The sequence below is a fragment of the Coptis chinensis genome, chromosome 4, assembly GCF_015680905.1.
Source record: "Coptis chinensis isolate HL-2020 chromosome 4, ASM1568090v1, whole genome shotgun sequence".
NCBI classification, from domain to species: domain Eukaryota; kingdom Viridiplantae; phylum Streptophyta; class Magnoliopsida; order Ranunculales; family Ranunculaceae; genus Coptis; species Coptis chinensis.
Genome location: NC_141459.1, coordinates 92287931 through 92305300, shown reverse-complemented (window position 1 = coordinate 92305300; position 17370 = coordinate 92287931). Strand labels below are relative to the sequence as shown.

Genomic DNA, 17370 nt, shown 5'->3' with positions numbered 1-17370 from the left:
AAAGTTCAGGATTTTTACTATCCAGCCGACTTTGTTATTCTCGACACAGAAGTTGCTCATGATTCCATTCCCATCATCTTAGGACGTCCTTTCTTGGCAACCGCCAATGCTCAAATCAATTGTCGGGATGGCTCAATGACTCTTTCTTTTGGAAATCTTTCTGTAGAAGTTAACATGTTTAGACAAAAACAGGGACAACTAGGTTTGCCTATAGAAGGAGAAGTGAAGTCCATTGAGAGTTTTGTACCTCACATTAGTGCGGCTGACGCTTTAGTCCCCACACTAGTAGATACCCCTCTTATGGAAGAAGACAAAGATCACAATTTTGACTCTTTGAACATAACTGAACTAGAGAAAGAATTTTCAACCCCGCCTTCCCGACCATACAAGAGATGGACTAAACCTCACAATAGACGAGATAGATGAATTCCTCAAAGATGGAGATGAATACCATAATTATATGGATGTGAACAACCTAGATGAGGAATTCGACTAGTTTCTAAGAAACTGTGATGATCCACCTTCTCAAGCACTACCTAGAGCACCACCCTACCACCATCCACCTGAGTTAATCCCTCATAAAATCCAATCATTCTTCCCACCCTTTTCTTCTAACACTTATCCACATTCCAAGTATTTTCCAAAACCATTCATTTACTCCACGATCATTCACTTGGACTCCTTATTCAACGGTTAAGGCGTCATAGAAAGTTTTGGAGCTTGATTCTATTTGGTGGTGCATTCCATGTTAACTATTTATGGAAAGATCCACAATTGTTTAGATTATTGATATATGGGAAACTGCATGTAAATACATATATATCACTTTAAGTCTAGGGAATCGACTTTAAAAGACTTTGACGTTTTAAAACAAATTTTTACAAACCTGTTTTCAAAAATTTGTTTGGGGGTGGGGTGTTTGGTTTTTCCATGCTTGATCACTAAACTTCCTATTCTTATCCCCACCTCGCTCCCTTTAAGAGTAGCTAGATTTCTCTTTGTTTGTTGTTTTGATGTTGTCTTTTATTATTTTTAGTAGATAGGATGTTACGTTGTTAAATTCCGTAGTTAACTTTGAATTTGGTAGTTAAATGTTGTTTGAATTTCAATTTTAATATAATGTTGTTCTTTTCAAATTGTGCATGGATTTTATTGTTAATCCCACCTTCCCAAATTGTTTGGGGGTGGTATTATTTATTCTATCATGATTTGTAGAAGATCCTCTATTTTAGAGTTTGTTTTGGAGTGAAGGTTGAGAATATTGTCATAATTGGCATACCTATGATTAGATGTGGTGGTATGATGAAATCTAAGAGAGTTTAGAAGTTACTAGTCTAAATCCAGTGTAAAAGATATTAGGGTTGTTATAGAATCAAGAATATGAGTTGTTTCCGTTTTCGAAATTTTATTGTTTCCCGAAATTGCCTTAAAGCTTTTTGGCAACTTACCGATTCGTTTTAACAATTCAAAACCTATAAAAACTTCATTCATTCTACACTCACAACCCACACTACACCTAACTTCCATTTCTCACCTTTCACTCCCACGTTTCCCACGTTTCGTCGCATTTTTCACTTAATCAACACCTCGGCCGCTCGGGCTCGCTGGCCTACACTTTTGTCGAAATTTTGTTCAGAGCGCCCGCTTCAAGGTTAGCTGACTTCGCAAGGCCAAACACTGGAATTCCAAATACACAGAGCGCGACTCGCGCCCTAGTTGAGCGCGCTCGCGCCCTGACTTCCGTCGACCAGAAAAATTCCAGTTTTCCGCGGGTTGTTCCCGGTTCATTCGCAGCTGTTCTAGAGCGTAGTTCGAGATGACATATCCTATAATAATACCGGAACAGTCTTTCAAAGATTTGTTTCAAAGCACTACTTATGGTGCTTGGTTTCATGAGGTGATCACACACGCAGGTGGGAACCGCTTTTATGGTTCTTGCTAGCATTTGTTCTTGGACTTGCCATGCCCGCTGAAATACAAGACCCATGGTGCTATTGGGTAGATAATATGTATGTCTACACTTATGAGTTTTGCATGAGTCTTATGGGGCAGGCATTTTTCAGATTGAGGACCAAGGGGACTATAACGCGTTCTTGGTAGCCTGTCCCATGAACATAGGAACTGTTATGTTTTGGATTATGCTAAACATTTTTAGGGAATGGCATTTTTTTCTTACGTGAATGACGCCACTTGCGCGTTTTCCTTGCTTTAGCCCGGGACGACGGGTTCTATGACCTTCCCTTAACTTTGATGTCTAGTTTAGCACGAGCCCATACCATGAGGCATAAGTACCTTTTATGCCTGTTCTAATTTCACGTATTATGCTATGTTTCTTTCCCCGTTTTTTGTACACGGTTCACGGATTGGATTAGGGTAGACGGTCGGTCGACCCACCAATAGTATTATTCGATCTTTTCGCGTGCAATGACTTGGCAAGGGTGGCGGATACAACCTCATCAGGTTGCACCTTACACCCCATCCCACCAAGTGGCTTTAAATAAGGTTAGGATCCGTAGATGATAAATGGCGGCAAGCTTGGCAAATTATAATGGCATGGCAGATGCGAAGGAACCTCACTTCTTTATAGAAGAGGAGGATGACGAAAGTAAACGCTGGAATGGAGGTAAGTTTTAGTTTGATTCATTGTCCGCTTATGTCCCAAGCAATTTAATTGTTAACCCCATAATGGGTGGAACTCTTATAGAGTTCGCTTTTTTTATTTCCTATATTAGTATATTCTAACCTTGTTTTGCAGATGTTCCAGAATTTCACGCATTTCCATGGTATTTTTCTACCCTCTTTATTTAAATGCTTTGAGGACAAAGCATTCTTCTTGTTTGGGGGCATAGAAATACGTGTAATTAAGGCATCTGTTAGGATATAGATATGTATAATATGCATTTGTTTTCAAGTTAAAAATTTCAAAAATATAAATAAATAAGTTTATGCTATACACTTAGGAATATTGGTATTGTTTTCTTTCTCTATGCTCTTAACAATCTAGAAGTCTCACGTAGCTTTTGCATCAGAATAATTGTTAGAAACTTAGATTAATATGTAGGTAATAATCTTTGCATCTATCTATAAATATATTACATGAGTATCTATGATTGTTAGTAGTAAGTTTCTGAAATCTAGGATAGAGTACTTATTCTACAAATCCTCGTGAGAATATAGCCTAAAGCCTTTATATGAGTTTAAATATTTGAGAAATGACACAAGGGAGAAGTAAAAACTGGATAGAGAAATCACACGCCCACTTGCTTGATCACTATGCCATATCCTAAGCGAGAATTTAGGCCCTCTTTGGATCGATATAGCCAAAAATTCAAACCTATGAATTATTTTCCGCTAGTCGCCCTCTGAGCCTTTCTTTAGCCTTCCATAAACCACAATTCATTTACCCTGTTACAAAAACAAAACAAAGTAAAAAATTCAACTTACCCAATCTAGAATAAGTCTGAGAATAGAATGAGTGAAGAAAGAAGAAGAGAAAAACCTGTGTAAACAAAAATTAGTTAGTTGCTTCAGAAAAAGAAAAGAAGTTTCCATCCAAAGAAAAGAAGAGAAAAAGAAAAATAGAAATAAATAAAAACTCCAAAAATAGAATAAAAGGGAGTCAAAAGCCAAAGAAAAGAAAAAGAAAAATATGGCTAATGATGGAAACAAAGTATAGAATTGAAGCAAAAGAAAATAACAAGGTTTTCTCTAAGTTATATAATATAAAGACTCTATTATCTCAGACTTGTCCTTTTGTATATCCATTTCCTTCCTTCTTAAACCATCTCCTAATCCCCGCAACACCTAATAAAGACCTCTAGCTTAATTAGGAATAGGTTAGTGTGATAGTAAGTGGCAGTTGTGTTTGATCGACTCTGGCTTCCTTGTGTGTCATTGAGATTGTAAGGTAAAGTGTGCCCACTGCACACTGGAGTAGCGAAACTTGAGCGGAAAAATCAAAGTGATTTTTGTCTTGACTTTTATGTGAGGACCTACTTAAGGACGCTATTTCGAGTTTTCAGAAACGGACCTGCTAAGCATTTCATAGAATTACTCATTGTATATATGTTTATTTGTAGATGATTGATTATTATGCATATATTAGCTTAGGTTTTGACATGATTATTCTGTATTCAATTGCTAGTGAGATGTATAGATAGTTGAGACATGAATGAGGAAACAATAGTTTTATTTCTTAGTCGTTGTAGTATAGATGAAGTTTGTGAGTACCTTCACTGGAAAACTCTCACGAGGCTATAACTCGTCCACTAGGGAATTCCTAGTGGTTTAAGGCCTTGTTGCATATGGTCAATATGCAACGCGCTCATAAACGCGAGTAGATAGAACTCCATTTTTGGTCACTTATTCTAATTTCTCATCTTTGCTTGAGGACAAGCAAAATGCTGTTTTGGGGGTGGTTTGATAAGAGCCCAAAACTGTAGTTTTAACCCCTTAACAATCATACTTTTAGATCAATTATGTGAGTAATAATTAAAGAGTTAATACCGATTCGTGTTTTTATGCATTTCAGGCTTCAAAGTCTATTATGTGCAGAAATGTGCCACTTTAGCGAGATAAAGGAGCAAAGGTCGGTTGCTAAGGAGTTCTGTGAATAAAGGCCAAGATTCAAGGAGACAAAGCCTTTGTAAAGCCCGGTCAAAAGCTGAAAAGTCAACACGGGCAGAAAGAGTGCTAAAGTCAGCAGAACTTCCGAAGGCCGTATCTTTGGACTCAGATCTCGGAATTGGGAGTAGCTTATGTCAAAACGACCGGCTCGAAAAGAGCTTTCCAATGGTCCAAGCCTTGGCCCAATCAGAGGAGCAAAAGTGGACAAAACATCTATCGAAGCCAACTGCAGCTGAAGAGCCCATTTTGGACTAAAGAAATTGGGTTTTGGGCCCGATTTTCCGGCCCAAAACATGGCTCCAAACCCATGCACGATTTTTGGATCTGGAAGTATAAAACAAAAGCTTGACTCTTTGTTAATGGCAGTTAGGTTAGGAAGCTAATGTTAATGGAGTTTAGGGTTAGAAAAAGTTAGATCTAGATTAGTTAATTACTTAGTTTTCATTCCATTAATTAGTTCCATTCTTTGTTTTAGCTTAGTTATTTAAATCATTGAATATCATTCATTAGATAAATAAAATAGTTGTTATTCATTCAATCATATCTTGTTCTTATTGTTCTATTAGATAAATAAAGTTAATTAGTTCTCCATAATCTAGTTTCATTTTCATTTATTTATTAGCTTAATCCTTAGATTTACTTATTTGTCATTATTAGTTTAATTCAATTATTGCATGAGTAGTTTCAAATTGAGTTTAAACAAATAAAGTTCAAATCTTTATATTATGTCTTGTTTAGATTCAATTGTTGGGAATGGTAGAATAGAAAATTCACATCAAATCATTACTCTCACTATTGTTCCTTTTGGGTTTGATTAGTTGAATTCAATTTAAGTCTTGAGGGTTTAAGAGTGGAACGAATCCTGACTCTCTGATATTACTTCATTATTGAGAGTAGGAATATTGATATAAACACGTATTTACGTAATTTGATTATTTGTGTTTTACGATAGATAGTTAGAATAACGTAAAATCATTGTTATCGAAGGCCAAGGAATTGAAGCTATTAAAGATGCGACTTGGACCTATTTTAAAGCCTATTTGGAAGCCCAAGGCAAAAGGATTCGTTGCTTAGACCAAAGCCTGCAAAAGAGGATAGAAGGATAGAGCAAAAGAAGGAAAATAGACTTCCGTGTCTAGGACGCAAGGATCGTGCATCCAGATGTATGAAACGACACTATAGCCACTTCCTTCTCAGTTTTGGAGACGAAGTTAGACTCTGAAAGAAGTTGATTTGTATTATGAAACAAATTGCCATAACCCCTATAAATAGAGGACCTAAGTGCCTCATGTAATTTGCCAATTCATTTATATTCTTGTCTCCAGAACTTGAGGCAGAGAGAGATTAATAATAAAAAATTCAGTTTTAACTAGTCGAGTCTTAATAAATTAGTTTTTCTAGTCTTATGTTATTCGACTCTTCTTCTTCTCGTTCTTTATGTTATTCCTTCTATATGGAAGGCTAATATTCTCCTTCAAGGGAGGAGATGAAGCCGATACTTAAGGTTTAATGATTCTTCTGGTTCATGGTGTTCTTTAATCATGTTAGTTCTTTATATTTTTAGTTATTAGTTCCATTGCCCACACCAGGGGATGAAAGTATATAATATGATTTATGTTTTGCAATATTAATATTATGCTAGTGTTCTTTACTTTTCTTTTAGTAGTATAGTTTTTTAGAGTTAGGGAAGTATTCTTTGTGTTGCCTTAGAAGGGGTAGCTCAGGAAGTAGCTGCCTAGGGGAAGTATTCTTTGTGTTTGCCTTAAGTGGTGATTCATTGAATGGCCGCCCTATTAGGAAGTACTCATTGATGTTGCTCTCGGTAATACATTAAATGGCTGCCCGAGCTTACATAAAAGGAAAGAAGATATTAATAGCATAAACATAGGAACAACCTTAAGTAGAATTAATTGTTAACGATGTTTTGTCTAAGAGGGCATCGACACTCGTTCGATTGCCTAATTGTAGTCTACTTGTAAGAACAACCATGAAATAGAAGGTCATAGATCAAAAGTATTAGTGGATTCTAATATCTTGAATTCCCTCTCTTATAAATTCTCAATAGTTTAGTTAGTTTAGTTTAGTTTAGTATTAGAATATAAAATCTCTACAATCATAGTTTCTAATCCCTCAAACACCCTTTCCATTCCTGTCCTTCACATAACATACACTTAAAAGTGGAACGATACCCTACTCATCCTTTACTTATTGAAGGATAATTAGGTTTTGATACGATTCTATTTTGTTCAACGACCATCATCTATCTACATCATCCATATACCATCACAATAACACAAAAAGAGCGTGTGTTAGAGGCCTGTGATCAATGCTTCGTATTCTGCTTCATTGTTGGACGTTGCGAAATCGATCTTGATTGATTTTTGTTGATGGGTGCCTTCTAGTGATGTTAACACAGCCCCCAATTCACTGCTACTGTTGTTGCACGCTCCATCTACGTGGAGGTGTCATATGTCTGGGGTGACTGATTGATGGAGTGAGGTGATGGGCTCGGGTTCCCAGTTGGTGTCTTCGACGGGGAAGTCTACAAGGAAATCAGCAACGACCTCTCCTTTGCGAGACGTTCTGGGAACGAACTCTATGTGGTGCTCTCCGAGTTCTTCAGCCCACTTGGCCATTCGAGCGGTTTTGTTGTTGGAACTCAGTACTTGCTTGAGGGGTACATCGGTGATTACCTTAATAATGTGAGATTGGAAGTAAGGTCGGAACTTCCGAGCTGAGTAGAGTAAAGAGAGCATTGCTTTTTCCACCAGAGAGTAGTGCTTTTATGAATCTGCCAATGTCTTGCTAGTAAAGTAGAATGGCTTTTTGACTCCTTCGTGTCTGCAAAAAAGAACTGAGCTGATTGCAAAGTCGGTTGTAGCAAGGTAAAGCCCCAGTGTTTCTCCTTTCTCTGGTTTGGACAGGACGGGTGGTGTTGATAAGTAAGCTTTCAGGTCGGTGAAGGCTTTGTGGCACTCGTCTGTCCATGTGAATGTTACGCTTTTTTTAAGTATTTGCAGGAATGGTCTGTATTTGTCAGATGCTCGTGAGATGAATCTGTTGAATGCTGAGACCATGCATGATAACTTGTAAATTTGTTGCTTTGTGGTTGGTGCTGGCATCTCAAGGAGAGCTCGTATTTTTTCTGGATTTTCTTTGATGCACCTTTGTGACACGAGGTAACCTAAGAATTTTCCCGATGTTGCTCCGAATACGCATTTTGCTGGGTTGAGCTTCATCTTGTTTTGGCGAAGTCATTCAAAGGCTTCCTACAGGTGGGAGATGTGATCGCCCGCCTTTTTGCTTTTGACCACTATGTCGTCTATGTAGACCACCATAGTGTCTCCTAGCAAGTCTTTAAACATTTTGGTGACTAGTCTTTGGTAGGTCGTGCCGACATTCTTCAAGCCAAATGGCAGAACGTTGTAATAGAACGTTCCTTGCTCGGTTACGAAGGATGTCTTTTCTTGGTCTTCTTCTTTGAGCGGTATTTGGTTGTATCCACTATATGCGTCCATAAATGATAACAGCTCGTGGTCGCACGTTTGATCTACCAGTATGTCGATCCTTGGTAGGGGGAAGTTGTCCTTGGGCAGTGCTTGTTGACGTTGGTGAAGTCTATGCAAAGTCGTACCTGACCATTCTTCTTTGGAACGACCACAATGTTGGCTAGCCAGGTCGGGTACTCGACTTCTCTGATGAATCCAACATTTTTAAGCTTTTCTATCTCTTCATTTATGGCTTTTTGAAATTTGGGTGCTAGTTTCCTAGGTCGTTGTTTGACAGGCTTGACAGTTGGATCTACATTTAACTTGTAGCAAGCGACCTAAGGGTCGATTCCTGACATATCGATATACGACCAAGCAAAAACATCTTTATTGAAAGATAGAAATTTGACAAGTTGCTCCTTCAGCTTGGGATCTAAATCAGCCCCTACATAAACAAACTTTGGGTTATCCTTTGAGCCCAAATTGACTTTTTCTCCTAGTTCTATTTGAGCTTGTTTTCCTTTGAGCTTGTCTGCTGCAGTTGCTGTAGGAGATGTTTGAGGATTTTGCTTTCTTAGGACGTCTTTGTCTTCGATGACCTGAGGCTTGGGTAAGGTCGTTATGCTGACGTGATTGCACTGGTGAGCTTCTAGTTGGTTGCTTATGAGCTCCATGATGCCTCGGGGACTGGGAAATCATAGGACCTAGTGGAGAGTTGATGGAATTGCTTGGATCTTGTGAATCCATCGGCGTCCTAGAATGGCAGTGTAGGATGACTTGACATCGATCACACTGAATCGTGTTGAGATTTTGACCATATCTTCCTTTTTCTCCAATAGAGACTGGCAGGATGACATGTCCAATGGCATCTGTGCGATCTCCGTTGAACCCATAGAGCGGTGCATTTGATTCTATCATCACCGAGTCTGGCAGGTGCATGTCCTTGTAAGTTTGATAGAAAAGTATGTCGCACGAGCTGCCTGGATCGATGAGAACGCTTTTGACTGTCCACCCGTTGATTTTGACGTGCACTACCAGGGAATCATTATAGGGTAGGCACACCTTGTCTAGATCCTTTTCGGTGAATGAAATTGTTGTTGTTGTTTGAGGGTTGGTGGGATTGATCACCTCAGCTTTGTGTGAGAGGTGGTAGATTTCTTGAAGCTCTCCTACTCTTCTGCGCTTCTCCCGACCTGGGGTTTCATCGTTTGAGGTGTCTGTAATCATGTTGATTACTTTCTCCTCATCGTGGTCGGAGGAGTGTTGTCTATTGTTGTGCCTCGACCGACCTGGGGATTTAGATCGTCGGAACGTTCGCTCGCTTCCCGCATTTGTTGGCGTGTCGTCGTCGTTCTCGCTGCGGCTCCTGCTTCTATGGCGGTTGGCATCCAGCTTGTGCCTTAGGTCGCTTTCTGGCAGGAACTCTTTCAATTTGCCATCATCCACTAAGTCTTAGAGGTAGTGCTTGAGGCTCTAACAATCATTGGTGTCATGGTGGTAGAGATTATGGAAATGACAATATGGACGTTCTGGTATGGCGATCACCTTGTTGATGTTGGGTTTTGTATATATCTTCTTCAGGATCTGACTCAGCGTCTTGGAGAAGTTGGAGAATTCCCTCTTTGTGTATGAAAGCTTGCTAGAGCTGGATCTCTTGTTGTTGTTGTTGCTTGAATATTGATTACTTTCCTTGGGGTCTTGCTCATTCCTAACTGCGAAGACCTCTTTGCCTTTGTGTTGGGCCATCCATTCTTCGTACTTGATATACTTGTCGACTCTGTGATACAGGTCATCTAAGGTTTCTGGCTTGTTGCGCATGAGGGACCCTGCTAGGTCGGAGTCGCCTACGAGGGCGTTTGTGAACGCAGAAGTTGCAAAGCTGTCATTGAGTCCTGATTCCAGTGAGAGAAGGTCCTTCTTAAAACGTCCTAGGAAGATGCGGATCGTTTCGCCATGAGCTTGCATGAGCTGAAACAAAGAGTCTAGGACGGCTCGTTTCTTTCTGTTGTGGATGAACTCTACTGCGAACGTCTCAGCTAGCTTGTCGAAGTTGCTAATCAAATCAGGAGGGAGTGTGTAAAACCAATCTATTGCTCCGTCCTTTAAGTTAGCTAGAAATTTTTTGCACTTCAGGTAGTCGTAGTCTGGAGCACTGTAGAGTGCGAGGATCTGATTGAAGCGAGCTACGTGCTCGCCTGGGTAGGAGCTACTGTCGTATAATGGGAACTTTGGTTGGATAAATTTTGAAGGAGGCTGCTTGTCTCTGATTTCTGTGGTGAATGGTGATGCCTTGTACGTTTGCAGCATCCTCGATCTGAGCGATCTGGATCGCGCTGGCTTTGTCGTTTGACTTCTCTAATCTTTGGGCAAAGTCGTCTAAGCGTTGATTGGTGGTGGTGGTGAGGGCTGCAACGGCATTGTTCTCCACTGCTTCTGTGGTGCCGTTGTTGGCGTTGGAGGTGGCCTGATCGCGCATCGTCTGATTCTCTTGAAAGGTGAGGAAAGCTTTTTGTAGTGTCTTCATCTGTTCTACCAACATTTGAAGAGAGGTATCCATGGTGGTTTTTACCAACTTCGTGGGCTTGAGAAAAGAGTAAGTGTGCTTTTCTTAAGGAAACGAACCGGCAGACGGCGCCAATGTAGATGTTGTGTTTACTGGACAACGACCTGATGATTTGTGTGGTAGGGAATGGCTGCACTCTTCTTGGGATAAGAGTTGCCTACGTATCAAGTCTCTTAGGGTAAACTTAAATCAAGCCTTACGTAGTTCATCTCTCTCTATTTATAGATGTTTGAGCTGATTTTCCATATTTGCCTTGGATCGTTATGAAGTGTAGATCCACCTTGTGTGCTATCTTGATGATTCGTCATTACTCTGTTGTTACAAAGTTAATGTCTCCTTGATTATGGCGTTGATTGAGCTCCAAGATTGCGCTAGTTGATTTGCTTCTATAAATGGCTGTAACTAATTCTGTGGCCGACCTGAGTGTTGGGTCGTGGGTATGACCTGATGATATAGGACAAGTTATGGGTGGACGACCTGGTCTCTGGACACATGCACTGTAGTGTGGAACGAAGGGTACTTACAATAAAGAATATAATAGATAAGGAGTTTGATTTTTTATAAGAGTGGAAAAAAGAATAGGCATATAAAATAAAAATAATAATAATACAAATGAAAGAAAATTTAAATACATAAAAGTATCATATTATCATTACTCATCCAAATACTAGAAGTTTTAGATTCAGTACCAAAACACAACTCTAAATAAGATACTACTAATTACCAACCATAATGGCATAATCAAGTACTACAAATAAGTTAATAACTTTAAAATTTCTAATTATTAATAGTCCAAAGCAAAATAGAACTGTCTCAATAAGTCAATTTAACGCCCATCTTAAAAAAGATAAACTCCAAAACCCCTTTTTCTTCTCGCGTTTTCTTTTAGATTAAAAAAAAAAATTAATAACAAACGGGAGATTTTCAAAATCTCGGGTTTTAAATGGTTTTTATGTTTAAAACGTGTTTTTTTTTAAAAACTCGGGTTTTAAACTAGAACAAGAAGCCTTGCCAATATCTCGGGTTTTAAACGCATTTTTTTTCAAAAAAACGCCGAATTTGGTGACAATGGTACCATTGACCAATGGTTGAACTGGAGGCCGAGGCACGCACTAGTTCATACAAGTAGCTGTGGGACTATGTATTTTTGCCTTTCTAACTTCTATGAAGTTGGCAATAGTTGAAGGTGATTTAATCGGGCACTCATCAAATTGCATTGGGCAGCCTCCGATCCAAGTCCGACAACTAAGTCTAACAAAAATACCCCCACCTCAACGCATACCGGCTACCATTTTTTCAAACTTTTTTAGCCGATATCATCTCTCTTGCAAGATTCCCCCCCCCCCAAAAAAAAGAACTTCGAGTTTTCTGTCGTGTTCATACTTTGAGTGTTGAGTTGTGAATAAACATAAAGAGACAAGGACAGAAATAACAGGTAACAACCAAGGTGCGGATTAGGCTATCCTTAAGGAAAGATTTCGTCTCTTCTAGTGGTACAGAAAGGCAGCAGTGGCGTCTTCCTCACAAGATTCAATAGTTAACAGCAGTCTGACTTTGCACTAGAACAGACTATCCTCTAGAACAACAATATAACTCTCTCTGGCGGCTACAGAAAGAAGAGAAGAAGACTAGGACATGTTATAGTTTCTATTTCTTTGAGATGGGTTTCTTATAAATTATGTAACCTCTATGGACGCACAGTCCTATATATAGAGGCTTGGTCGGTCATAGACGTCCAACTCGCACAAGGACTTGGTCTGTCAAGAGACCAACTCACACTAGGACACTGAGACCGAAACTTGCAGCAAAAGCAAAAACAAGTTTAGGCTTTTGGTTAATCTACTACCCACAACAGTAAGCCCAAGCCCAATCCCAAACCCAACCCGCTCCAGGCGGACGCGCGTGTAGCTTTGGGTGAGTCCTTCCTCCTAACACAAAAGCATTTGTACCCTAAGAGCACGCCATTATGGTAGAAGAATGTCTCTTATACTTTACTTGCTAGTGGTGGATAACCAATATGGGACTATCTACAATGCACTAAAGTGAAGAGAACATACTTTGTTCATCTCCTCCACTTTACACACACACTAGTATTTAGAAATACTCATAGAGATTTCAATAGCAACCTCACCCAATTTGCTCTATCCAATTTGATATAACGTGGCTATTTTTTGGGGAGTTGCTATAACGTGGCTATAATGTGCGCGCAACTCAGTTGCTCCATCCAATTTGCTTAGTAGCCAATACAGGACCCTAGTTGAATTCTGGAGCTAACGCCATATCAGTCAGGTCACTTCAAAGTTGAGTCTACAGATTCTTGTGACAAATGAGGTCTACATGCGTATATGAGTCATACGAAACCAATGAAAGTACAAAAATCAGAAGGTGGCGTGCTCAGTGGAGTCAGTGCTGACTTCTGACACTAAAAGAATCTCTACTAAAAATTGCCGTGGTTAACGGGTAAACGTGATACATTCATACATCATACATGATACATCATTCCCGTCTATTAAACTGCACATCTTATGCGTTAGCAGAACTATTTAATCAACTGATATTATGATAGTTGATAATTTTCCAAAATTTCCACCTAAATCCTTCCCATCTGCACTCCAGGTTCCCATCATTATCCTTACGTCGACTCGTACCTTTATCTTGCATATATACTTGAAAACTTAAAATGAGAATTTGAACTTTTCCTATATGTTTCTCATTTTCTATCTGCAGCATTTCTCAAATTAAAGAGTAATTAAACTGGCTTTGTAACCTTAATTTGCACCTCTTTCGCTCAGCACATGCACTGATGCACATGCATTTTGGGCTTGGGAGGTATAACCATCATTTCATCCTCTCTTGGTTTTACAGGAAATGATTGCAGCAGCAATATGTTGAAGCATAGTTATACATATAATGATTTCATTCTCTCTTTTTACATCCTTTTTTTTTCTTAGGCCGAGACTTTCTTTTTCCTGGCCTCCATCTTGAAGCATGCAGTGTTTTTACGTATTGACGTCATATGCAAATCAGATCGAGATTTTCAATCTATAAATAAACTCATTTCTGCTATGTCATGTGTATTACGTGAAATAAGTAGAGAGAATTCAGTTAAGCCAAGTATAGTACTACTTTATTATTGTTCACACGTTTGTATATACAAAAGAACCAAATAAAATACATGCAAGTCAATTGTCAATTGCATAGATTTACAACCAAAAGTTGAATGGCTGCTACCAATTGCAAGAAAAAGAAAAAGAAGCATTCAATTTGTCAAAAGATGAAAAGAGTTTGGACGTTGCTGTATAGGATATTTATCCAATTCTAATAATACTGCGATGATCACGAGCTTAGAACTTGTTGACGAGTCTCAGTAGCTATTCCGAATTCGGCCATAGCACTACGAAAAGCTGATGGAGCGTGAGCAAGGTGCCCGGCGAAGTTCATTCCATTTAATGGGCAGTTACCACCGCCTCTTCTTCTCCCCCCAATAAAAGTGCAATCTGATCGTCTGGAAGGCGGAATTGGGCCTTGTTGAAGGGACTGGAGTACTAAATAACCTTCTTTCTTCAACCATTCTTCCCCTTCTAATGGCCTCATTGCTTCAAGTGGTCTATAGCACATTGACAAAATAATGATAATAACACATAGTTTAGTAAAGAAGCCTCTTCTTTGTGATTCCATTCTTGTTATGAAATGATAAACAAAATTTGTATACTTTAATTTGAGTGTATTTTGGATTTGAATTTTTAGGCTGTTCAAGCTTTGAGATGATGATGAGAGTGATGGAATATTAGAACTATAAGAGTATGTATATATATATATACTAAGAAAAGTGGATTTTGAAATTTCGTGTTTCTTTGTTGGTCAAATATAATGTGTTGACTTGTAGTTGTTTGAGGTGAAGCGCTGTGTTGACAGGTTCACAGTTTGAATGTCGGAATTATAACGGGCTGAATCAAACACACGGTAACTTGAATGGCAAACATGCACTCTATATTGTATTTTTGAATAAGACTCTAGTGGGTTTGGGTGCTTGATTTCTACCCAGCTCGGTCTTGTTCAAATCTTCAGTACATACCATGTTATTATGCCTTTAATTCGGAGCCTACTCAGCAATGATATCTTACGATGACAAGGCTCTTGCGTTTTTTCTAAGAAAAGCTTGGCAATCAGCGCTTAGGACCGAAGTGCGTCCAAAACGGTTGAGGACCATACAGGACCATACATTCGGTATTCACATTACATTTTCACACAAAAAATCTTCAAAAAATTTAAAAAACAAAACAAAAAATACCAAATGTGTGGTCCTCAGCCACTTTGAAAACACTTCGGTCTTAAGCACTGAGGACCGAAGTCTTTTCCGTTTTTTCTCTAGTCTAATTTGTAATTATCCCTCTCAATTTAGGGTTGTTCTCACCTATTTATATTGGGTCATTGATAGGAATTTAACCAGTTTAAATTCATAAGCTAATTTAATCCTATTTTACAATACCACTACTAAAAAAAGGACTTATTATGCCGGTTGTTATTTTTCTATCTTGACGGCTTTATAAGAAACCGTAAAGATAAATAGCTTAAACTTTTTTATATGACGCTTGCTCGCAATTTATGACCTAATTAAAAGAAGTGTCAATAAATATTATGACGGATTTAGCAAAATCGACAACTTACATATTTTCTAATGACGTAAGTATGAGAGGCGTCAACAAATTTTATGACGGATTAGCATATCCAAAAGTTAAACCATACTAGACTACTGGTTAACTAGTGTTTTAAACCAGAATCAAACGTCAAGCGTCAAGAAGTCATTAAGTCAAGCGTCAAGAAAATAGCCTGCAATCGAAATAACCCAAAATCTAAGGTCTCCGAACCATTGTGAGAAATTGAATCGAAAAGAATTAGAGTTGCCAAGAATTAAATGGGCATACACATACATCATACTGCCTCTTGCCGCCCCTTCACTCTTCTCTTTCAAAACCCCAACCCAACAATAATACCTTCCCCTCTCTGAAATTTCTAAGAGATTGCTCCAAGACGTTGCAAAATCTGTTCACTTCCAGATTTGAATTTAGTTGCCCACTACTTCTAATCATTTCCTCATTTAAAAATCCCAACTTTTAATTAATTCCTAGAATTTCTTAGAAACACGAGAGCGGCTTAATTTGTAATTATTGATAAATTACGAGACCATCAATATATGATATTTGTTTCTTAAGCTTCGGTCTAAAATTTCTAAGAGATTATTGCTCCCTGAAGAATAATATAGAGCGAGGAAGAAATAGTGAGATTAGGGGAGTTAGCAAAGGTGTTGCAAGAATCAGCATCGAGTTTCATTTCAAATTAAAGACCGTCAGCGTGCCCTCTCCATAGATTCCAACATTCAGAAGCTCCGTTCCTCTGTTCGAACTGTTGCTCTTGTTCCCTAAGAAGCTGAAAAGGTAAATAATCCCTACAGTGTTTTCTCACTTTCATTTTGATCGATTGACTAATTCTTATTGTATGACCAAAGCTGGACGAAGAATTATTCAGAGTGAAATGCATTTTAAGGGACGGGGATGCTGCTTCGTTTTTTCCTAACAAATCCCATGGTGCGTGTGTAATTTATTATTTATTTGTTACTTTCATTTTTCTTTCCATGTTGCACATTTGATATTATGTGAATGTTGATACACAGGTAAATTCCTTAAGATGTTTCTTGGCCCCATTAATGTTCGAGCTATCAGGAAAAACGTCCAGTTAAAAGAAAAGGAGGAATACAACAATTATAGAGTAAGTATAATACCAACCCCCCCCCCCCCCCAAAAAAAATCCCTTTTCTTAGTTTCCTTTACTTTTTTTCCTTGTAGTAGTGTATTCTTGTCTATTAATGGATGTGGGTTACAGATCTTGTGATTTCTTACACTGCATGGGGTCTTTATGAAAGTGTATGGAAATTGTTTGAATAATTTTCTAATAGAATTATGCTTATTTAAATTTTTACATTGCTGTACCTTTCATCCTTTTTTTTTCTTTGCTATTCACCCTTTACTCTTGATTCTTAGCTTAATTTGCAACCTTGAACAAATTAAATAATGTGTATGGTGTAACTATGTAGCATGAACAAGAAATAGAGATGTTGGTAATGAACTTTGGGTTTTGCTTGCATTAGATATCTCCATACTTTAGCTCCATATTTCAGCTTAGCTTTAGTACAATATGCAGGTGATTGTACAATATGAACATTGGTTTTACTGTTTTATTTGTGAGTTTGATTCCTTCGGTGGTTGGCCATGTTTGATAAAAGTAAACGATGAAAATGATTAAAACAATGGGTTGTGTTTGAAGTGTGAAGAGAAGTGGAAAGCAATAGCTCTAGGTGTTGATATAAATATAATAAGTGGTAAAAACTATAAATATGGTGCTTGTGTTTAGTTTTCTCTAGCTTTTATGTAAATAACAAGGGCTTGATTGACAAGTAACTCTTTTTGATAGTGCTAGAACAATGTGAATCCTTGTTGTAGTTGCTCATAAGGGGTTTATCTTATTATCTAATCTTCCTTTTGTCATTGTCTTGTGTTAATTGTAGCTCAATGCTCATTTAGTGTATAGTAGTGTGAATGGTACATTTCTTGCTTTCGTATGTCATTGATAATGAGGTTATTCGTGCTTGGTGGCAGAATTTTAATCACCTAGTACTCCCATTTGGGCCTAGCTTCC

The 17370-nt window shown here is 38.4% G+C and overlaps 1 long non-coding RNA gene across 1 annotated transcript; it reads left to right on the top strand.

Moving 5' to 3' along the window:
- The first annotated feature begins 15853 nt into the window (after positions 1-15853).
- Positions 15854-16445, top strand: LOC147505674 (uncharacterized). The gene is made up of 3 exons (XR_015220649.1): positions 15854-16112; positions 16184-16262; positions 16349-16445. It is a non-coding gene; the product is annotated as an uncharacterized LOC147505674 (long non-coding RNA).
- Positions 16446-17370: the final 925 nt, after the last annotated feature.